This window comes from Engystomops pustulosus, chromosome 4 (assembly GCF_040894005.1).
Source record: "Engystomops pustulosus chromosome 4, aEngPut4.maternal, whole genome shotgun sequence".
Classification (NCBI taxonomy): Eukaryota; Metazoa; Chordata; class Amphibia; order Anura; family Leptodactylidae; genus Engystomops; species Engystomops pustulosus.
In genome coordinates this window covers 75,088,621-75,112,946 of record NC_092414.1, presented here as the reverse complement: position 1 = coordinate 75,112,946, position 24,326 = coordinate 75,088,621, and the positions used below count along the sequence as shown (strand labels likewise).

General features: G+C 45.8%; 1 long non-coding RNA gene across 1 annotated transcript in view; it reads right to left on the bottom strand.

Moving 5' to 3' along the window:
- Nucleotides 1-17,854: 17,854 nt before the first annotated feature.
- The window catches only part of LOC140129012 (uncharacterized), a 30,765-nt gene continuing 24,293 nt past the window's right edge, over nt 17,855-24,326 (bottom strand). The window contains exon 3 of the long non-coding RNA XR_011855250.1: nt 17,855-18,244. This is a non-coding gene — a long non-coding RNA (uncharacterized lncRNA). The remainder of the gene's footprint in view (nt 18,245-24,326) is intronic.

Here is a 24,326-nt window from a genome sequence, read left to right as displayed (position 1 = left end):
CTGGTGACTGATCACTCTCCCCTCACCTGGATGAGTCAGGCCAAGGAGAGGAACGCCAGGGTCACAAGGTGGTTCCTAATGCTCCAGAATTTTAAATTCACGGTGGAACATCGAGCAGGAAAGCTGCATGGGAATGCCGATGCCCTATCCCGTACCCACTGTCTGATGGCCAAAAATGTTCGTCCCCACAGGGTCAAACAGAGGGGGAGGGTATGTGAGACACTGAAGGGGTTAACTGTGGATGGGCGGTATGTTTCCCCTAGGTTTTGCTTCTATGCAAGGCCTTAGTGCTGAGGTGGGTTTGTCCAGCACCTTGGACACAGGTGATGGGAACAGCCTAATTAGCCTGGATAAAATGACTCAGCAGAGTTGAGTGGGTTGTCTCTCTGTGGAAGGAGGCTGAGAGGACACAGCTCTGACCTGTGTGTCTGGAGCAGCCACGTGTTCTTTGTTTAGTGTGAGCTAGTGGACTATTTTGTATAGTTAGCACCCTGACGGGTAGGTTTTCTTTTTGTTTATTCAAATACCTGAATGTAAAGGCTGGTTTTATTTTGCTGCAATAAACGCAGGCGAGACCTGTTTGGACTGTACCCTGGTGTCCCTGTCTTGAACTGCATCACAGCACCCCGCTACCACGGTCTCTACTGGGCCAAATCCCCACAACACATACAGTATATATACACATCACAGATCCACACATCACATATATGTTATATACATATTACGCTGTAAAATGTGCATATATAAAATGTGCCCATGCTCTATTTTTAGAGTCAATTCGGATGATGGGGCCCCCCTGACACTGTGGGCCCCAAAGCAGCTGCTATGGCTACTACCACTGTAGTTACGCCCCTACTGTTTGGGTTTACCATGTCAGACTTTGACAGCCCCTCTCATGAATGAGAGAGACATGTGACACTGATGAGGTTGGGGGGAGTTTGATTTATCTTTACATAGCCAGGTCTCTCTAAGCCTCCACCTTTCTGTGGGAGTGGTTAATGATGTAGAAGTGCTTAGTCACACACAGCTCCTGTCTGTCTCTTCCTTTCAATGTTCTGACAAAGGATTGTGTAGAATTCCACCTTTTCTAAAGCACCTGCAGAGGAAAGTAAAATGGATTTGTATATGTCTGTAGTTTAACATTGGCAGACAGTCCCTAAGTGCTAGTTGCATACTGGCAGCATGTTTGTAGCAATAAGATTTGTCAATCAGGAACAGAGAGCCGGGGACTGCAGTGATCACTGCATAGGCAGGACCCCTTTAATATCATTTGACTCACATCAGTTGATTTCAATATAAATTTGAAAACTGATTTAACATGGCATCCATGAAAAGGAACCATGTAGGGATAAGGGCAATTGCTTTTTAATCATACTTTTTAATGAATTATTTATTTTGAGTCAATTAGAATGGAAGGTTCCCTTTAAGGGATACCTATCATTTAGGATTCAGCAGTTGGTCATAATTTCTTCTCCAGTGCCAAATATTTTAGTTTTAAAAGGAGTAAGAAATGACCCCCACCACCTCCACGCAGTCCGTTATAAATATTGGCAAAGTTGCCTTAGGTATACTGTGAAAGTACACAAGCCAAAGTCAGAAAACCCCAGGAGCTAATAAAATAACATCATGCAGCAGAGCAATTACAGTGTGAAGATGTCACTAGAAACAGTGAAAGGAGGCTGACTTCAAGACAGCAACTTATGATGTAGATATTTTGGCTAAGGTTGTGCCTTCTTGGCTAGATGACGAGAGGGAGGCTAAGTGTGCCACCCACACCTCAGCTACAGCCGGCAGCCTGCTGTAAATACTCCCAAGTTCACTGCCGGAGTTATTAATGTTATACTTTCACATATCTTCTGTTTTTCCTCCAAAGTGTTTAATATATGTAGGTCTTTGCACACACTAATTATCCATGACTCCTCCACAAAAAGAACCTATAAATAGCTAGGAATGACATGGAAAGAACTGCAAATGTCAGGCACTAGTGAAAAGGTGCCATTTTCTAGCAGCTGGGAAGGGAAATGTGTTGAATGGTAACAGTTTTAATTGCTCACTGTTGATGTCATGCGGTTCCACATCTTTGAAATCCAACAGATCTAGCACTTTGCTGTCAGAAAATTCATCTGGGGTGAAAGCTGTTGATTTAAATCTTATTGTTAGGCATTTCCCTATTCTTTGGATTGAAAAAAGATGCAGAGAGAGGAAGCGGAGACTATTTCCGTGGTTGGCTCAAGTAGTGCCAGTTATGTATAGAGGGTTTAAATGTAACATCGTATTCAGCAATATTCATTTCAAGTTAGGGAAACATTGTGTATGTGACTGATTTGGGAAGCTCTGTGCAGCGCTGTGGAATCTGTGTGCGCTATATAAATAAAGAAATTATGCCAAAACTTTTTCTTTTTACGCTGCTTACTTATGTTCCTCCCTTGCTTCAATCTCTTGACCAAAAAAAAGAAAAAATATCCTGCTAATTAGTAAGATCATATTACAATTCTATATAAATAGCAGTTGCCTAATAAGGATTTTCTGGTCCCCCAGTCATGGTTTCTTAACTACGATCAGTACTCTTGAACCTCTGGGATACTGAATACTTATGTAAGATGTTGATTCATGTTAGAATAAACATAACCAAGCCCACAGATTTAAACAGGACCCCTCATCCTGCATTTACATAAAGCTCTATTTTCCACCTTTGGTCTCTGACCCTGATTCATGTCTTTGACTGAACCTTCTTTTAGAATTCCATTTATTTTTAGGACAATTTGATAACTACTGGCAGCTTTCCTTCTAAAATCAACTTTTAAAATTATGCTAATGAGTCTGAAGGGCAGAGGGAGGCGTGAAGTGAAGTGGCAGAAAATAAAACAGCCTGGGGAGCAGCAGCACAGAGGTGCTCTGGTAACATGGTAACAAGGTGCCTGGGTCTGAGTAAGGTTTATCATGCTTGATTTTGATGGTAGAGTTCCTTTCAGAACTCACCACTGGAAGATTCCACTAAAATCCCCATTTTGCAAATAGTAATGGATAATAATACAGTAATTGAGGGTTAGTTTGTGCTTTTTTGATTAAAACCATACAAACCGACATGCTTGAGTGTCCTTTAAAGGAAACCTGTCACAAAGCCCCCACAAACCAAACACGGTGCCTATATTCATGCAAAATTAGGTACACTTTAAGATGAAGCAAAGCATTCCCAAAATGTTAACCATATGTAGACAGCTTCTGGGGGATGCCATTCTTGATAATTAGCAGGACTTGTACAGTGCCTTGCAAAAGTATTTGGTCCCATTGAACTTTTCTACCTTTTGCCACATTTCAGGCTTCAAACATGAAGATCTAAAATTTTATTTTTTGGTGAAGAATCAACAACACGTGGGAAACAGTTGTGAAGTGGAATAAAATTTATTGGTTTCTTCAAACTTTAAAAAAATCAATAAATAAACTGTAAAATTGGGCGTGTAAAATTATTCAGCCCCTTTAATTTCAGTGCAGCAAACTCACTTCAGAAGTTCAGTGATGATCTATGCATGATCCAACGTTGTCCTAAATGACTGATGATGATATAATCCACCTGTGTGTAATCAAGTCTCTGTATAAATACCCCTGCTCTGTGATAGTCTCAGGGTTCTGCATCATGAAGACTCAGGAACACACCAGGCTGGTCCATGATACTTTTGTAGGGAAGTTTAAAGCCAGATTTAGACACAAAAAAATTTCAAAAACTATATTAATATTGAAATCGAAGGAGTATTAGACCACTGTAAATCTACCAAAACCCAGACGTCCCCCTAAACTTTCATCGCAAACAAGGAGATGACTGGTCAAAGATGTAGCCAAGAGGCCCATGATCACTCTGGATGACCTGCAGAGATCTACAGCTGAGGTGGGAGAATCTGTCCATAGGACAACAATCAGTCATACACTGCACAAATCTGGCTTTTATGGAAGAGTGGCTAGAAAAAAGACATTTCTCAAAGGTATCCATTAAAAGTCTTGTTAAAAGTTTGCCACAAGCCACCTGGGAGACACCAAACATGTGGAAGAAGGATGTGCTCTGAAGGATGAAACTAAAATTTAACTTTTTGGCCACAATGCCAAAGGATATGTTTGGCATAAAAGCAACACAGCTCACCACCCTGAACACACCATCCCCACTGTCACACATGGTGGTGGCAGCATCATGGTTTGGACCTTCTTTTCTTCAGCAGGGACTGGGATGATGGATAGAGCCGAATACAATACCATTCTGGAAAAAAACTTGTTGGAGTCTGCATAAGACAAAGGACAAAGCAAAATCTACAATGGAAAGTTCAAATAAACATTTTTACGTGTTAGAATGACCAAGTCAAAGTCCAAACCTGAATCCCATCGAGAATCTGTGGAAAGAGCTGAAAACTGCTGTTCACAAACACTCTTCATCCAACCTCGCTGACCTCAAGCTGTTTTCCAAGGAAGAATGAGCAAGAATTTCAGCATCTCGATGTGCAAAATTAATAGAGAACTGATACCCCAAGCAACTTGCAGCTGTAATCGCAGCAAAAAGTGGAGCTACAAAATATATAATATTGCACGCCCCACTTCTAAGTTTATTATTTTTTACAAAAGTTTAAAATACCCAATACATTTTGCTTCACTTCACAATTGTGACCAACTTGTTGTCGATTTTTCATAATTTTATATCTTTATTAGAGATGAGCGAACATACTCGTCCGAGCTTGATGCTCGTTCGAGCATTAGCGTACTCGAAACTGCTCGTTGCTCGGACGAATACTTCGCCCGCTCGAGAAAATGGCATCTCCCGCCGTTTTGCTTTTTGGCGGCCAGAAACAGAGCCAATCACAAGCCAGGAGACTCTGCACTCCACCCAGCATGACGTGGTACCCTTACACGTCGATAGCAGTGGTTGGCTGGCCAGATCAGGTGACCCTGGAATAGACTAGCCCCTGCCTGCGCTGCTCGGATCATTCTGTGTCTGGATGCTGCTAGGGAGAGAGCTGCTGCTGGTCAGGGAAAGCGTTAGGGTGTTCTATTAGAATAGTGTTAGGCAGGAGTGATTCAACAAGAACCCAACAGCCCTTCTTAGGGCTACAATAACGTTATACTTTTTTTTTTTTTATTTGCAGCTAGTACCATATTGTGAGGAATTTGCAGGGGGACTTGCTGCCGTTGTGTTTAGCTCTTAGTGACACACATATCCACCTCAAACACCAAAGTGGGACAATTTATTAGGGGTTTGATTTCAATTAGGCACAGTCTGCCAGTTTCTTTTTATTTTACGTTTATTTTTTGATAACTCAGCGTCATGTCATCTGGCATAGCAGTGTGCTTTCATAGTTGGCTAGAAAATAGCCATAGGAGAATCCAAACGGCTTACTTAGGCCTACAATAGCGTTATATATTTTATTTCTGGTTGATCTGCTGGTGGCTGGCCTTGCTGCAGTGCATCTACTACCATATTGTGAGGAATTTGCAGTGAGACTTGCGACCGTTGTGTTTAGCGCTTAGTGACGCACATATCCATCGCAAAGACCGAAGTGGGACAATTTATTAGGGGTTTGATTGAAATTAGGCACAGTCTGCCATTTACTTTTTATTTTACGTTTATTTTTTCATAACTCAGCGTCATCTCATCTGGCATAGCAGTGTGCTTTCATAGTTGGCTAGAAAATAGCCATAGCAATAGGATAGCATCGTTTGGTTTTAAAAACTAAAAAACACAAAAAAAAAACACAAAAAAAAAGTAAAAAAAAAAAATTAAAGTTATAACTTTCATTTTCAAAATGTTTAACCCGAGGGCTAGGGGTAGAGGACGAGGGCGGGGACGTGGGCGTCCAACTACTGAAGGGTCAGAGGCCGTGGTCCTGGGCGGGGTGAGACACCACCTGCTGATGAGGGAGCAGGGGAACGCCGCAGAGCTACACTCCCTAGGTTCATGTCTGAAGTTACTGGGACTCGTGGTAGAGCACTGTTGAGGCCAGAACAGTGCGAACAGGTGATGTCGTGGATTGCCGACAATGCTTCGAGCAATTTGTCCACCAGTCAGTCTTCCACGCAGTCCACCCATGTCACCGAAATCGGCACTCCTCCAGCTCCTGCACCTCAGCCTCCTCCCCCCCAGTCTGCCCCCTCCCAGGAAAATTTGGCATTTGAACCGGCATACTCTGAGGAACTTTTTTCTGGACCCTTCCCACAGTCACAAACCACTTGTCCGGTTGCTGCTGAGCAATTTTCCGATGCCCAGGTTTTCCACCAGTCGCAGTCTGTGGGTGATGATGACCTTCTTGACGTAGTGGAAGAAGTGTGTAAAGAGGTGTCCGACGATGAGGAGACACGGTTGTCAGACAGTGGTGAAGTTGTTGTCAGGGCAGGAAGTCCGAGGGGGAAGCAGACTGAGGGATCGGAGGATGATGAGGTGACAGACCCAAGCTGGGTTGAGAGGCCGGGTGAACACAGTGCTTCTGAGACGGAGGAGAGTCCTCGACCAGAACAGGTTGGAAGAGGCAGTGGTGGGGCCAGACGGAGAGGCAGGGCTAGAGCTGGTGCATCAGCGCCAAATGGCGAGGGCTCCCGCGGCGAGGGCTAGATTTTCAGAAGTCTGGAGGTTCTTTAAGGAAACACCGGATGACCGACGGACTGTGGTGTGCAACCTTTGCCAAACCAGGATCAGCAGGGGTTCCACCACTACTAGCTTAACTACCACCAGTATGCGCAGGCATATGAATGCTAAACACCCCACTCAGTGGCACCAAGCCCGTTCACCTCCGGCCGTGCACACCACTGCTCCTTCCCCTGTGTCAGCTGATAGTCAGCCCCCTGCCCAGGACCCTGGCCCAAAAACCCCATCGTCGCCTCCACGATCCTCCACAACATCCACCAGCGTTCAGCTCTCCATACCCCAGACGCTGGAGCGGAAAAGGAAATATAGTGCAACCCACCCGCACGCCCAAGCCCTCAATGTCCACATCTCCAGATTGCTTAGCCTGGAGATGCTGCCCTATAGGCTAGTAGAGACCGAGGCCTTTCGCAACCTCATGGCGGCGGCCGCCCCTCGGTATTCGGTCCCCAGCCGCCACTACTTTTCCCGATGTGCCGTCCCAGCCCTGCACCAGCACGAGTCAGACAACATCATCCGTGCCCTGACCAACGCCGTTTCTGACAAGGTCCACCTGACCACGGACACATGGACGAGTGCTGCCGGGCAGGGCCACTATATATCGCTGACGGCACATTGGGTTAACTTGGTGGAGGCTGGGACCGAGTCTGACACTGCGGCTGGTCATATACTGCCGACGCCGAGGATTGCGGGGCCTACCTCGGTCCAGGTCTTTCAGGCCTACTATGCCTCCTCCTCCTCCCACCCCTCCTCCCCCTCCTCCTCCGAACTACCATCCGTGGGCATGGCGCCATCAGTCGCTAGCTCTAGGCACAGCAGCAGTGCCGTCGCTAAGCGACAGCAGGCGGTGCTCAAACTGCTGAGCCTAGGCGATAAAAGGCACACCGCCCAAGAACTATTACAGGGCATCACGGCGCAGACTGATCTGTGGCTGGCACCGCTGAACCTGAAGCCAGGCATGGTTGTGTGTGACAACGGCCGTAACCTGGTGGCGGCTCTGCAACTCGGTAGACTGACACATGTGCCATGCCTGGCCCATGTGTTAAATCTGATAGTTCAGCGTTTCCTCAAGACATACCCCAATCTGTCTGATTTGCTCACGAAGGTGCGCCGCATCTGTGCGCATTTCAGGAAGTCCAGCACAGATGCTGCCACTCTCAGGGCAGCGCAGCTCCGCCTCCAACTGCCCGCTCACTGACTGTTGTGCATCGTGCCCACGAGGTGGAATTCAACATTAACCATGTTATCCAGAGTTTACCAGCAGCGCAGAGCGATTGTAGACTGCCAGATGTCAACTTCCACCAGAACTGGTAGTCAGGTCAGTCAGCTTTCTCAAGTCTACAATGAGGAGTGGACGTGGATGTCTGATATCTGTCAGGTGCTGAGTAACTTTGAGGAGTCAACACAGATGGTCAGTGGCGATGCCGCCATTATCAGCCTCACCATCCCGCTGCTTATCCTGTTGAAAAACTCTCTGATCAGCATGAAGTCGGAAGCTTTGTGCTCGTCACAAGAGACGGGGGAAGAATATTCCCTTGTTGATAGCCAAAGCACCCTCAGGTCTGTTTCTTAGCGCATATCGGAGGAGGTGGAGGAGGATGAGGAGGAAGAGGAGGAGAATGTTGGCGAGACACAAGAGGGGACCATTGTTCAGTCCTTCACTGTTCAGCGTGTATGGGCAGAAGAAGAGGAGTTGGAGGAGTTGGAGGAGGAGGAAATGGACAGTCAGGCCAGTGAGGGGAGTGAATTCTTGCGCGTTGGGACTCTGGCGCATATGGCAGATTTCATGCTAGGCTGCCTATCCTGTGACCCTCGCGTTCAAAGAATTTATTCCAGCACCGATTACTGGGTATTCACTCTCCTGGACCCACGGTACAAGCAAAATCTTTCCACTCTCATCCCTGGAGAGGAAAGGAGTGTGAGAATGCATGAATACCAGCAGGCCCTGGTGCACAAGCTGAAACAGTATTTCCCTTCTGACAGCGCTAGCGGCAGAGTGCGTAGTTCTGCGGGACAAGTAGCGAGGGAGAGTAGGCGAGCAGGCAGCTTGTCCAGCACTGGCAAGGGTACGCTTTACAAGGCTTTTGCCAGCTTTATGTCACCCCAGCAAGACACTGTCACCTGTCCCCAGTCTCGGCAGAGTAGGGCTGATCTTTACAGAAAGATGGTGAGGGAGTATGTAGCTGACCATACCATCGTCCTAAATGATCACACAGCTCCCTACAACTACTGGGTTTCAAAGCTGGACATGTGGCACGAACTGGCGCTGTACACGCCTTGGAGGTTCTTGCCTGCCCTGCCGCTAGCGTGTTGTCCGAGCGGGTTTTCAGTGCAGCTGGTGGCATCATCACCGATAAGCGTACACGCCTGTCGACTGACAGCGCTGACAGGCTGACGCTTATTAAGATGAATAAAGCCTGGATTTCTCATAATTTCCAATCTCCACCAGGTGAAGGAAGCTCAACCTGAATAATTTATGCACTCCTCCTCCTCATTTTCCTCCTTCTCCTCCTCTTTGTACACTAAAGCAGAGGAAACTGGCTATTTTTTGACAGGGCCCACTGGCTCTAGCTATAGTACTCTATGCATTTAATTTTTCTGGAGGGCCACCTACCCGGTCCTCTGTTTTAAACAATTTTTGGGACTGCCACATACAGGCACTCAATTTATTCAATTTTTCTGGAGGGCCACCTACCTGCTCCTCTGGTTTGAAAACTTTTTTGGACTGCCACATACAGGCACTATCCAAATTAAATTGTCTCCATAGCAGCCTCCACACGTTGTCTCCATTGCTACCTCCAAAAGTCGTCCATATAGCTGCCTCCATACATCGTCCCCTTATCAAACGAGGTGTGTCAGGCAGAAATTTGGGTTGTTTTCATGGATTCCACATCAAAGTTGTTAACTTTGTCGCCACCCTGCTGTGTTATCCACAAAATATACTGGCAAACTTTTATGATTAACCGATATTATTTCAGCGCTTCTTGCGCATCTGTTTACATTCCCCTCACCCGCCATATCCCAAACTTATAAGAACGTTACTACACTTAACTTGGTGGAGGCTGGGACCAAGTCTGACCCTGGGGCTGGTCATATACTGCCGACGCCGAGGATTGCGGGGCCTACCTCGGTCCAGGTCTCAAAGGCCTACTATACCTTTGTTGTTCAAAAGAATGTTGAAAAGTTGGACTTTGGTGCATTTAGATCTTTCAGAGAGGTCACATTAAGTTCCTTGTAAACATTTGAGTGCATCCTGAAATTTCACCCACAAGCTAAATAACTTTCTGTGAGCAGTTTAGAGAATTTTAACCTTCGATTACTATTAAAATGTGACAGGTGCATCGAGTCAGACTGGATACAGAAGTTGAAAAGGTCTATTAACCCCTACATGCAAACAGTACATACTTGCAGAAAGATACCAGGATGTGCTATTATGCCCAGCTTCTGGCATCGGCTCACAAGCCGAGCCGGCAACAGAAGCAGCAGGTGTCAGCTGTATACTATAGCCAGGGCCGGCGCTATGGCTAGGCAAAGTGGACAATTGCCCAGAATCTCTTCTTTCAAATCAATCTTGAATTTTGTTTCTAGGTGCTATGGATCCAGAGATATTCAGGTTTAAAGTGAGAATATCGGGTGCCTTTTTTATATATAAAAATCACTTCCGACGGCAGTTTAACAGTTAATAACTTCGTTTTCCTGACATCTAGAAACACAAATATAAATTCATATAAAAGAGAAGACTCTCTCCTTTCATAGGAAAAAAGAAGTGAGCTTCTATGTGTCACAGAGCCAGAGATACAGCCCTCTGATGTGATTTCCACCATCCAGATTCTTGGCCAAAAGGCTACAGGGAGAATTTGCTGCACACAGGAGCTGCTGCGCCTCACAGATAATGGAAATATTCACTTTATATGTTACTACATTTTGATAAGGAATAATATCAACTAATGTTTTTAACCCTTCTCTATACAGAAGTATCTAAGAACACACTTTCTCTCTTATTGCCTTTTATTTAGTGATAGTTTTTTTTTTTTGCGAAAATTGACTGATACAAAGATCATTTGATCCTTGTTCCTATTATGTATTAACAACAGAACCCATAACATGTCCATAAATTTATATGTAACACCAAAACACACACATGTTCCGGAATGAAGTTTTTATTTCACACTAGAGATGAGCGAGCACTAAAATGCTCGAGTGCTCGTTATTCGAGACAAATTTTTCCCGATGCTCGAGTGCTCGTCTCCAATAACGAGCCCCATTGAAGTCAATAGGAGACTCGAGCATTTTTCACTGAAAGAACACATTGAAAAAACACAGAAGAAAAACACATTGCAGATGTTTGCAGATGTTTTCACTGAAAGAACACATTGAAGAACACAGTGAAGAACACATTGCAGATGTTTCTATACATCTGCTAACTTATCGGAAGACACGCGAACCGAACGATGTTCTTCACAATAGTATATGAAGAACAATATGTGTGAAGAACACATAGCACATAGCACTATGTTCTTCACTGTGTTCTTTCTGTGCTGCTGGTCCTGCTCCAGCCCGCTCCGCTCCAGCCTCCACTTCAGCCCCCGCTCCGACCCTCCATGCTCGCTGTAGCCCCGCTCTGCTCCGCCATGCCCGCTCCAGCCCCCGCTCCGTGATGCCGTGATTAAGTTCCTTGTAAACATTTGAGTGCATCCTGAAATTTCACCCACAAGCTAAATAACTTTCTGTGAGCAGTTTAGAGAATTTTAACCTTCGATTACTATTAAAATGTGACAGGTGCATCGAGTCAGACTGGATACAGAAGTTGAAAAGGTCTATTAACCCCTACATGCAAACAGTACATACTTGCAGAAAGATACCAGGATGTGCTATTATGCCCAGCTTCTGGCATCGGCTCACAAGCCGAGCCGGCAACAGAAGCAGCAGGTGTCAGCTGTATACTATAGCCAGGGCCGGCGCTATGGCTAGGCAAAGTGGACAATTGCCCAGAATCTCTTCTTTCAAATCAATCTTGAATTTTGTTTCTAGGTGCTATGGATCCAGAGATATTCAGGTTTAAAGTGAGAATATCGGGTGCCTTTTTTATATATAAAAATCACTTCCGACGGCAGTTTAACAGTTAATAACTTCGTTTTCCTGACATCTAGAAACACAAATATAAATTCATATAAAAGAGAAGACTCTCTCCTTTCATAGGAAAAAAGAAGTGAGCTTCTATGTGTCACAGAGCCAGAGATACAGCCCTCTGATGTGATTTCCACCATCCAGATTCTTGGCCAAAAGGCTACAGGGAGAATTTGCTGCACACAGGAGCTGCTGCGCCTCACAGATAATGGAAATATTCACTTTATATGTTACTACATTTTGATAAGGAATAATATCAACTAATGTTTTTAACCCTTCTCTATACAGAAGTATCTAAGAACACACTTTCTCTCTTATTGCCTTTTATTTAGTGATAGTTTTTTTTTTTTTGCGAAAATTGACTGATACAAAGATCATTTGATCCTTGTTCCTATTATGTATTAACAACAGAACCCATAACATGTCCATAAATTTATATGTAACACCAAAACACACACATGTTCCGGAATGAAGTTTTTATTTCACACTAGAGATGAGCGAGCACTAAAATGCTCGAGTGCTCGTTATTCGAGACAAATTTTTCCCGATGCTCGAGTGCTCGTCTCCAATAACGAGCCCCATTGAAGTCAATAGGAGACTCGAGCATTTTTCACTGAAAGAACACATTGAAAAAACACAGAAGAAAAACACATTGCAGATGTTTGCAGATGTTTTCACTGAAAGAACACATTGAAGAACACAGTGAAGAACACATTGCAGATGTTTCTATACATCTGCTAACTTATCGGAAGACACGCGAACCGAACGATGTTCTTCACAATAGTATATGAAGAACAATATGTGTGAAGAACACATAGCACATAGCACTATGTTCTTCACTGTGTTCTTTCTGTGCTGCTGGTCCTGCTCCAGCCCGCTCCGCTCCAGCCTCCACTTCAGCCCCCGCTCCGACCCTCCATGCTCGCTGTAGCCCCGCTCTGCTCCGCCATGCCCGCTCCAGCCCCCGCTCCGTGATGCCCATTCCGATCCTCCATGCCTGCTCTAGCCCCGCTCTGCTCCTCCATGCCCACTCCAGCCCCCGCTCCGTGATGCCCGCTCCGATCCTCCATGCCCGCTCCAGCCCTGCTCTGCTCCTCCATGCCTGCTCCAGCCTCCGCTCTGTGATGCCCGCTCCATGATGCCCGCGCCAATCCTCCATGCCCGCTCCAGCCCCGCTCTGCTCCTCCATGCCCGCTCCAGTCCCGGCTCCGCTCCATGATGCCCGCTCTGTGCCCGCTCCATGCCCACTCCAGCCCCACTCTGCTCCTTCATGCCCGCTCCAGTCCCCGCTCCGTGATGCCCGCTCCGATCCTCCATGCCCACTCCAGCCCCGCTCTGCTCCACCATGCCCACTCCAGCCCCCACTCCGCTCCGTGAAGCCCGCTCCTCCATTCCCGCTCCAATCCTCCATGCCCGCTATGCTCCATGATGCCTGCTCCTCCATGCCCACGCCGATCCTCCATGCCTGCTCTGCTCCTCCATACCCACTCCGTGATGCCTGCTCTGCTCCTCCATGCCCGCTCCAGCCCCCGCTCCGCTCTACTTCAGCCTCCCTCCTGCATGCCTGATCCAGCGTCGGCGCTCGTGTCTTCGGCTAAGTGAGCAGATGTTCGGAACATCTGCAATCTGTTCTTCACTGTGTTCTTCACTTAAATGATCGTGTGTTCACTGTTTTAATTGTATTCTTCACTGTTCTTCACTGTCTTTTCTTAATTAAATGCTCGAATTTCTAGCTGAAAAGTAAATATCTAGTTATTACAGTTTTAGTAATATTATGTGGATTTATTTATGTGAACATATCAATATGGGACATTTGTGAACTCTACAAATGTCCATCTATTACATTTAGGAGATGGGGCTCACAATCTATTCAACCTACCAGTAATTTTTTGGAGTGTGGGAGGAAACCAGAGGACCCGGAGGAAACCCACGCAAATACCGAGAGAACATGCAAACTCTGCAGATGTTGACCAGCATAGTGCTGAGCCACGAGCTAAAAGTGGGGGCCCCACTTTTAGTTTTGCCCAGGGCCCCATTTTGTCTAGAACCGGCCCTGACTATAGCTGATACTACATTCTAACAGCAGCAATCGGAGCTACATGCCAGATAGTTTTCACTGCTCTACAATACATTAGTATTGTAGAGTAGTGCATTGGACTTGAACCAGTGATCAGATCATTGCTGGTTTAAGTTCAAGTATGGATACAAAAGTTTTTAAAAAATTAATGATTTTCATTTCATCCACCAACAAAGAGTTAGTAAAATCTTATCAATTGCCCCAAAATAATGTACCAGAAAAGTACATCTCATGTGACATGGCAACATACAAACATCAAAAAGAGAAAAAATGTATAGCCTGTACAATGTGACACTGCAAATCTGCTCTGAATAGCACTCCTTCCATTCTATAATCACATATGGGGTATCGGTACACTTGGGAGAAATTGGGTATCAAACTTTGTGGAGCTTTTTGTCACTTAATCCATTGTGAATGTTTAATTTTTTTTTAAATGAATGTATTGTTGAAAAATATTACAGTTTGCACATTTTGCTTTAACCCCTGTGGAACGACCTGGTGGTACCCCGCCGGAGCAAGTCCTAACCACTTTGTGGTGGGCTCTGGTGAAGACCAGGTGCCATTTAGACTCTGGTCCCAAGTGTCGGCCAGTACCACCTCTTGCGGTGGTCCAGAGGATCCACTGATCCCGAATCCTGACAAGGATTGAAAGTTGAGCGGATCCCAGACAGTTTTATAATTCCCTACAAATCAGAAATTCGAATCAAATCACAAGTCACCCCATTTATATTCTTGGTCTCCAAAAGACATTCCACTCGCAAAAGACAAATAGTTTCAAAGTAGTATGGCTCCAATATAAGTTTGATGGGAAATGTATAAAAAATGGAATCCTAGAAAACCCCCAAGAAATCAGTAGCTATACCAGTTATTAACCTATTTTGAAAGATGGAAGTAGTAACTCAACACTAGATTTCACCCATATCAAGTCACAATGATACTTAAAACCTTGTAGTCCTTTTCCACAATTACCAGATATCATGAAATCTTTTCAAAATACTACAAACCCATAGTTTCTAAGTAATATACATCTAAACCAACCCCAGGTGTTGGTGGTGTAAGAGCTCTGATAACAATAGAGGAGGAATGTGCAAATAGTTTTCTAGGATAAGGCAGCTACCTATAAATCAATGACTGACTTTCAGGAAGCCTGACATGCTATATTAGCCAACTCAGTAATCTTTTTCTAAAGATAATAGACACCCAATTGTAGAAAGTGCTATTTCTGGATCCTTGTTCTTTATCAGTACAGTATATTGAACTGGTCTGAGGCCAAACATGTAGGTCAGGAAGGAAATATTTCTCCTTATTCAGTTTTCCTAAATGGTAGCATTGCCTTTAAGACTCCATGCACTAGTAACGGTGGCACATAAGGACAATGTCTATAAGTATAAGGATCTCCTTTTCTAACCGGTATGGGGGTTTATACAAAATATCAGCTGACTAAAGAGTGAGATCCTAATCTCGAACTAGCCATACTCTATATTGATACCATATATAATATAAAGGAACCTCCTTTCTTCTTAGCAGCAGCCAAAAGTATAATCACAAGACACTGATAAAACGGCAGCTCCTACAATCTATGAATGGATAAGCCGATGCAATAACATTTTTCAGCAAGTTTTTTGAATTTTGAATAGATTCTTCAATGCAAAAGATAGAAAGAAAATAAAGTGACTTCCCTATATCACATTTTTTGGGAATGTTGGAATATCCAACCATTTTGTGACAAAGTGCATTCTTTATTGGAAACGCTGCTAGAGACGTCAATAGAAAAAGAGCCAGTAGCTTTCTTGGTGGGACTTTTCAGACTGGAAAACTGAGATCTGTTATTTTTACATATTTTTTTGTGTGGCCTTAATTTCTCCATATTGGAGACATTTGCGCCCTCCCCCCATCTTCACTGGACCTTTATGGAATATGTGACAGCTTCCTCATATATAAGACAGACCACCTCATACTATATTAATATGCTTTCCTTGTACCTTTCCCTATGTTTCAATTGCTGTTTCAGCAGTTTGTTTTCTCTTTTTATTTTTTTTCCCTTCATTGGCCGAAGTTAATATGCTACTGTCAAAAGGATCACTGCTATGCATAACTACACTATGTTTATCTTTTAGCTGATCTCTAACGTTAAGCTGATATACACTTGGTTGTGCATTTTGATGTACTTTCCCTTGCTCAATTTTGCAAATGTTGGTTTTCTTTTTTTTTACTATTGGTCCTGCGAGACCTACTTGAGACCATTTTTACATTGTACTTGCTATGGTTTTTACTGTTATTCTTTTATGTACCAAAAATACCTCAATAAAATTGAAGTTGAAAAAAAGAGATAAACTACATAATTAAAATTACTGCCTGCCAATGGGACAATTGGTGCAATTTCAACAACTATTAGATAATCACTGAACATATAGAAAACAGACTTGACTCCAAAATGAGACATTCCTTCCAATAGGAGATAACAAGAACTAGAAGGGTTTAAAGACATAACATACTTTACTCCGTATTTCTCATCCCTCTCCGTTTATGCCTACAGCACTTTAAGTGTCTATGTGACTACTTTGTGTACTTAATTCTTGCATAGGGATATATATATATATATATATATATATATATACTGTATATACTCGAGTATAAGCCGACCCGAGTATAAGCCGAGACCCCTAATTTTACTACCAAAAACTGGGAAAAACTACTGACTCGAGTATAAGCCGAGGGTGGGAAATGCATTGGTCAAACCCCCCCAGTAGTACAGCCTGCCAGCCCCCAGAAGAATACAGCAGCCCCTAGTAGTATACACCAGCCCCTAGTAGTATACAGCAGCCCCCAGTAGTATACAGCAGCCCCCAGTAGTATACAGCAGCCCCCCTGTAGTATACAGCAAGCCCCTAGTAGTATACAGCAGCCCCCATGTAGTATACAGCAAGCCCCTAGTAGTATACAGCAAGCCCCTAGTAGTATACAGCAGCCCCTAGTAGTATACAGCAGCCCCCTGTAGTATACAGCAGCCCCCAGTGGTATACAGCCTGCTCCTAGTAGTATACAGCCTGTCCCTAGTAGTATACAGCCTGTCCCTAGTAGTATACAGCCTGCCCCTAGTAGTATACAGCCTGCCCCCACGGCCCTTAAAAAAATAAACTTAAATACTCACCCTCCGATGTCAGCGCGGCTCCCCGATGTCGGCGCAACTTACCGATGTCCCCGATGTCAGCGCTTCCCGTCTTCTTTCTTCTCCGCGGCTCCTCTTCACTCTTCTCGTGCCCATGTTTTCTTCTAGCAGGCGCATACTATGACGCGGCCGCTGCTGACGTCATAGTATGCGCGGCCATGAAGAAAACATGGCCGCGTCGATGATAGAAGAAAGAAGAAAGAAGAGGAGCCGCGGAGAAGAAAGAAGACGGGACGCGCTGACATCGGGGACATCGGTAAGTCGCGCCGACACCGGGGAGCCGCGCTGACATTGGAGTATTTAATTTTATTTTTTTAAGTAGGTAATTTTTTTGGGGTAATACACTCGTGTATAAGCCGAGGGGACGTTTTTCATATATACGGTATATGTATATATATATATATATACTTTTTTATATCACAAACCTCCAGATTATCTTGATACTTTAAAGTTTGATTAAGATGCCCTTTAGGATTGTAGAGAAAATGAAGCTGGAGATGTTCTGCTTCATGAAGTGGAAAATGTGATTTCACCCCACCTCAGTGACTTCTGATGGGCTTGTGCCAGTGAAAGGACATCTGTTTACATGGAAAACAAAGCAATTGAATTTGTGTGACAAATTACCTGCAGAAAGAGGACTTGACAAGTAGCTACCCTAATCTTATTTGCCACACTGAATATTATACACCCTCTTAAAGGGGTATTCCAATTTTTTTTAAAATGTGTCTATAGAATTCAACAAAATCTTGCGTGTATATATTTAATCAGTTCAGACCTATATCTGTACAGTAGTATGGTACAGGCCATCAGTCATCTGACCCCTAAAGAAGCATCAAGATGTCAGAGAGAAAAGTTGTCACAGGACCGGTTGACGGTACAAGACCTGTGAAAAGGCCCAGATTAGAAATCCTGGAGGTCATCAGATTCTTCTATTCAAATCTCTTGAATAGGAAGGATTTAGATTGGGTTGTGATGTGTGCTTTTTCGGCAGAAACTGCGTCTGAACCAGTAGTAGACCCCTCTCTTGACATTTGACAGAGATGATCAGGAAAGAGGAGGACAGTACGGCAATTGAATGGCTTGCCCTCAAGAAATCCCCAGGTCTGCATGGCTTAACTTCTGAGATTTATGATTTAGGACGCTTGACTCCGCTCTTGACTAGGTTATTCAATGGGTGTCTTTCCTGGGGCACACTGATGAGGTCAGCGAGGAGGTGTTTTTCGACTGGTACACTGGAAGAGGTAAAACAGGAAGGGATCTACCCTTGTGCAAGGGGTAGAGACTGGATATAAAGTCATTTACAGATCTCAGTTCTGAAAGCCTGTCAGCTAGAAATGTGGTTTAAGAACCACTACAGCTTTTGGCATAACAGAAGACTAGAGATGAGCGAACATACTCGTCCGAGCTTGATGCTCGTTCGAGCATTAGCGTACTCGAAACTGCTCGTTGCTCGGACGAATACTTCGCCCGCTCGAGAAAATGGCATCTCCCGCCGTTTTGCTTTTTGGCGGCCAGAAACAGAGCCAATCACAAGCCAAGAGACTCTGCACTCCACCCAGCATGACGTGGTACCCTTACACGTCGATAGCAGTGGTTGGCTGGCCAGATCAGGTGACCCTGGAATAGACTAGCCCCTGCCTGCGCTGCTCGGATCATTCTGTGTCTGGATGCCGCTAGGGAGAGAGCTGCTGCTGGTCAGGGAAAGCGTTAGGGTGTTCTATTAGAATAGTGTTAGGCAGGAGTGATTCTACAAGAACCCAACAGCCCTTCTTAGGGCTACAATAACGTTATACTTTTTTTTTTTTTATTTGCTTGTGGCTGGGCTTGCTGGCACTAGTAGTGCAGCTAGTACCATATTGTGAGGAATTTGCAGGGGGACTTGCTACCGTTGTGTTTAGCTCTTAGTGACACACATATCCACCTCAAACACCGAAGTGGGACAATTTATTAGGGGTTTGAGTAGAATTAGGCAGAGTCTGCAGATTTTTTTTTTTTTAGCTGTATTTCATTTTATAGCTCAAACTCATCTTGCAAAGCAGTGTGCTCTCATTGTAGGCTACAAAATAGCCATAGGAGAACGCCAACGGCTTACTTAGGCCTACAATAGCGTTATATTTTCCTTTTTTTTGTTTGCTTGTGGCTGGGCTTGCTGGCACTAGTAGTGCAGCTAGTTCCATACTGTGAGGAATTTGCTGGGAGACCTGCGACCGTTGTGTTTAGCTCTTAGTGACATGCATATCCACCTCAAACACCGAAGTGGGACAATTTATTAGGGGTTTGAGTAGAATTAGGCAGAGTCTGCTGATTTTTTTTTTTTTTAGCTGTATTTCATTTTATAGCTCAAACTCATCTTGCAAAGCAGTGTGCTCTCATTGTAGGCTACAAAATAGCCATAGGAGAACGCCAACGGCTTACTTAGGCCTACAATAGCGTTATATTTTCCTTTTTTTTGTTTGCTTGTGGCTGGGCTTGCTGGCACTAGTACTGCAGCTAGTACCATATTGTGAGGAATTTGCAGGGGGACTTGCTACCGTTGTGTTTAGCTCTTAGTGACACACATATCCACCTCAAACACCGAAGTGGGACAATTTATTAGGGGTTTGAGTAGAATTAGGCAGAGTCTGCTGATTTTTTTTTTTTTAGCTGTATTTCATTTTATAGCTCAAACTCATCTTGCAAAGCAGTGTGCTCTCATTTTATAGCTCAAACTCATCTTGCAAAGCAGTGTGCTCTCATTGTAGGCTACAAAATAGCCATAGGAGAACCCCAACGGCTTACTTAGGCCTACAATAGCGTTATAGTTTCCTTTTTTTTTGTTTGCTTGTGGCTGGGCTTGCTGGCACTGGTAGTGCAGCTAGTACCATACTGTGAGGAATTTGCTGGGAGACCTGCGACCGTTGTGTTTAGCTCTTAGTGACATGCATATCCACCTCAAACACCGAAGTGGGACAATTTATTAGGGGTTTGAGTAGAATTAGGCAGAGTCTGCTGATTTTTTATTTTTTTTTACCATTATTTCATTTTATAGTTTAAACTCATCTTGCAAAGCACAAAATCCAGTTGTGTGCTGTCAGTGTAGGTTAGAAACTAGCCATAGCAATAGGATAGCATCGTTTTGTTAAAAAAAATAAAAAAATAAAAAAAAATAAACACAAAATTTTTTTTTTTCAAGTTTACACTTTAATTTGGAAAATGTTTAACCCGAGGGCTAGGGGTAGAGGACGAGGGTGTGGACGTGGGCGTCCAACTACTGCAGGGGTCAGAGGCCGTGGTCCTGGGCTGGGTGAGACACCACCTGCTGATGGGGGAGAAGGGGAACGCCGCAGAGGTACACTCCCTAGGTTCATCATGTCTCAAGTTACTGGGACTCGTGGTAGAGCACTGTTGAGGCCAGAACAGTGCGAAGAGGTGATGTCGTGGATTGCGGACAATGCTTCTAGCCATTTGTCCACCAGTCAGTCTTCCACGCAGTCCACCCATGTCACCGAAATCGGCACTTCTCCAGCTCCTCCACCTCAGCCTCCTTCCCCCCAGTCTGCCCCCTCCCACCAAAATTTGGCATTTGAACCGGCATACTCTGAGGAACTGTTTTCTGGACCCTTCCCACAGTCACAAACCACTTGTCCTGCTGCTGCTGAGCTATTTTCCGATGCCCAGGTTTTCCACCAGTCGCAGTCTGTGGGTGATGATGACATTATTCACGTAGTGGAAGAAGTGTGTAAAGAGGTGTCGGACGATGAGGAGACACGGTTGTCAGACAGTGGTGAAGTTGTTGTCAGGGCAGGAAGTCCGAGGGGGGAGCAGACTGAGGGATCGGAGGATGATGAGGTGACAGACCCAAGCTGGGTTGATAGGCCGGGTGAACACAGTGCTTCTGAGACGGAGGCGAGTCCTATAGCAGACGGAGAGGCAGGGCCAGAGCTGGTGCATCAGCGCCAAATGTTGCCCGTAGTCAAGCTCCCGTGGCGAGGGCTAGATTTTCAGAAGTCTGGAGGTTCTTTAAAGAAACACCGGATGACCGACGGACTGTGGTGTGCAACCTTTGCCAAACCAGGATCAGCAGGGGTTCCACCACTACTAGCTTAACTACCACCAGTATGCGCAGGCATCTGAATGCTAAACACCCCACTCAATGGCACCAAGCCCGTTCACCTCCGGCCGGGCACACCACTGCTCCTTCCCCTGTGTCATCTGCTAGTCAGCCCCCTGCCCAGGACCCCGGCCCAAACACCTCCCGTGCGAAAACCCCATCTTCGCCTCCACGATCCTCCACAGCATCCACCAGCGTTCAGCTCTCCATACCCCAGACGCTGGAGCGCAAAAGGAGGTATAGCGCAACCCACCCACACGCCCAAGCCCTCAACGTCCACATCTCCAAGTTGCTTAGCCTGGAGATGCTGCCCTATAGGCTGGTAGAGACCGAGGCCTTTCGAAACCTCATGGCGGCGGCCGCCCCTCGGTATTCGGTCCCCAGCCGCCACTACTTTTCCCGATGTGCCGTCCTAGCCCTGCACAAGCACGTGTCAGAGAACATCCTCCGTGCCCTGACCAACGCCGTTTCTGACAAGGTCCACCTGACCACGGACACGTGGACGAGTGCTGCCGGGCAGGGCCACTATATATCGCTGACGGCACATTGGGTTAACTTGGTGGAGGCTGGGACCGAGTCTGACCCTGGGGCTGGTCATATACTGCCGACGCCGAGGATTGCGGGGCCTACCTCGGTCCAGGTCTCAAAGGCCTACTATGCCTCCTCCTCCTCCCACCCCTCCTCCACCTCCTCCTCCGAACTACCATCCGTGGGCATGGCGCCATCAGTCGGTAGCTCTAGGCACAGCAGCAGTGCCATCGCTAAGCGACAGCAGGCGGTGCTCAAACTGCTGAGCCTAGGCGATAAAAGGCACACCGCCCAAGAACTATTACAGGGCATCACGGCGCAGACTGATCTGTGGCTGGCACCGCTGAACCTGAAGCCAGGCATGGTTGTGTGTGACAACGGCCGTAACCTGGTGGCAGCTCTGCAACTCGGCAGACTGACACATGTGCCATGCCTGGCCCATGTGTTAAATCTGATAGTTCAGCGTTTCCTCAAGACATACCCCAATCTGTCTGATTTGCTCACGAAGGTGCGCCGCATCTGTGCGCATTTCAGGGAGTCCAGCACAGATGCTGTCACTCTCAGGGCAGCGCAGCGCCGCCTCCAACTGCCCGCTCACCGACTGTTGTGCGACGTGCCCACGAGGTGGAATTCAACACTAACCATGTTATCCAGAGTTTACCAGCAGCGCAGAGCGATTGTAGACTGCCAAATGTCAACTTCCACCAGAACTGGTAGTCAGGTCAGTCAGCTTCCTCAAGTCTACAATGAGGAGTGGACGTGGATGTCTGATATCTGTCAGGTGCTGAGTAACTTTGAGGAGTCAACACAGATGGTCAGTGGTGATGCCGCCATCATCAGCCTCACCATCCGGCTGCTTGGCCTGTTGAAAAACTCTCTGGTCAGCATGAAGTCGGAAGCTTTGCGCTCGTCACAAGAGACGGGGGAAGAAGATTCCCTTGTTGATAGCCAAAGCACCCTTAGGTCTGTTTCTCAGCGCATATCGGAGGAGGTGGAGGAGGATGAGGAGGAAGAGGAGGAGAATGTTGGCGAGACAGAAGAGGGGACCATTGTTCAGTCCTTCACTGTTCAGCGTGTATGGGCAGAAGAAGAGGAGTTGGAGGAGTTGGAGGAGGAGGAGGAAATGGACAGTCAGGCCAGTGGGGGGAGTGAATTCTTGCGCCTTGGGACTCTGGCGCATATGGCAGATTTCATGCTAAGCTGCCTATCCCGTGACCCTCGCGTTCAAAGAATTTATTCCAGCACCGATTACTGGGTATTCACTCTCCTGGACCCACGGTACAAGCAAAATCTTTCCACTCTCATCCCTGGAGAGGAAAGGAGTGTGAGAATGCATGAATACCAGCAGGCCCTGGTGCACAAGCTGAAACAGTATTTCCCTTCTGACAGCGCTAGCGGCAGAGGGCGTACTTCTGCGGTACAATTAGCAAGGGAGAGTAGGCGACCAGGCAGCTTGTCCAGCACTGGCAGGGGTACGCTTTACAAGGCCTTTGCCAGTTTTATGTCACCCCAGCAAGACACTGTCACCTGTCCCCAGTCTCGGCAGAGTAGGGCTGATCTTTACAGAAAGATGGTAAGGGAGTACGTAGCTGACCATACCATCGTCCTAAATAATCACACAGCTCCCTACAACTACTGGGTTTCAAAGCTGGACATGTGGCACGAACTGGCGCTGTACGCCTTGGAGGTTCTTGCCTGCCCTGCCGCTAGCGTGTTGTCCGAGCGGGTTTTCAGTGCAGCTGGTGGCATCATCACCGATAAGCGTACACGCCTGTCGACTGACAGCGCTGACAGGCTGACGCTTATCAAGATGAATAAAGCCTGGATTTCTCTGCATTTCCATTCTCCACCAGGTGAAAGAAGCTGAACCTGAATAATGTATGCACTCCTCCTCCTCATTGTCCTCCTTCTCCTCCTCTTTGTACACTAAAGCAGAGGAAACTGGCTATTTTTTTGCCAGGGCCAACTGGCTCTAGCTATAGTACTCTATGTATTTAATTTTTCTGGAGGGCCAACTACCCTGTCCTCTGTTTTAAACAATTTTTGGGAGTGCCACATACAGGCACTCAATCTATGTAATTTTTCTGGAGGACCAGCTACCTGCTCCTCTGGTTTGAAAACTTTTTTGGACTGCCACATACAGGCACTCAATTTATTTAATCTTTTTGGAGGACCAGCTACCTGCTCCTCTGCTTTGAAAACTTTTTTGGACTGCCACATACAGGCACTCAATCTATGTAATTTTTCTGGAGGACCAGCTACCTGCTCCTCTGGTTTGAAAACTTTTTTAGACTGCCACATACAGGCACTCAATTTATTTAATCTTTTTGGAGGACCAGCTACCTGCTCCTCTGGTTTGAAAACTTTTTTGGACTGCCACATACAGGCACTCAATCTATGTAATTTTTCTGGAGGACCAGCTACCTGCTCCTCTGGTTTGAAAACTTTTTTGGACTGCCACATACAGGCACTCAATCTATGTAATTTTTCTGGAGGACCAGCTACCTGCTCCTCTGGTTTGAAAACTTTTTTGGACTGCCACATACAGGCACTATCCAAATTAAATTGTCTCCATAGCAGCCTCCACACATCGTCTTTTTAGCTGCCTTCACACGTTGTCTCCATTGCTACCTCCACACGTCATCGCCATAGCTGCCTCCAAAAGTAGTCCATATAGCTGCCTCCATTCATGGTCCCCTTATCAAACGAGCTGTGTCAGGCA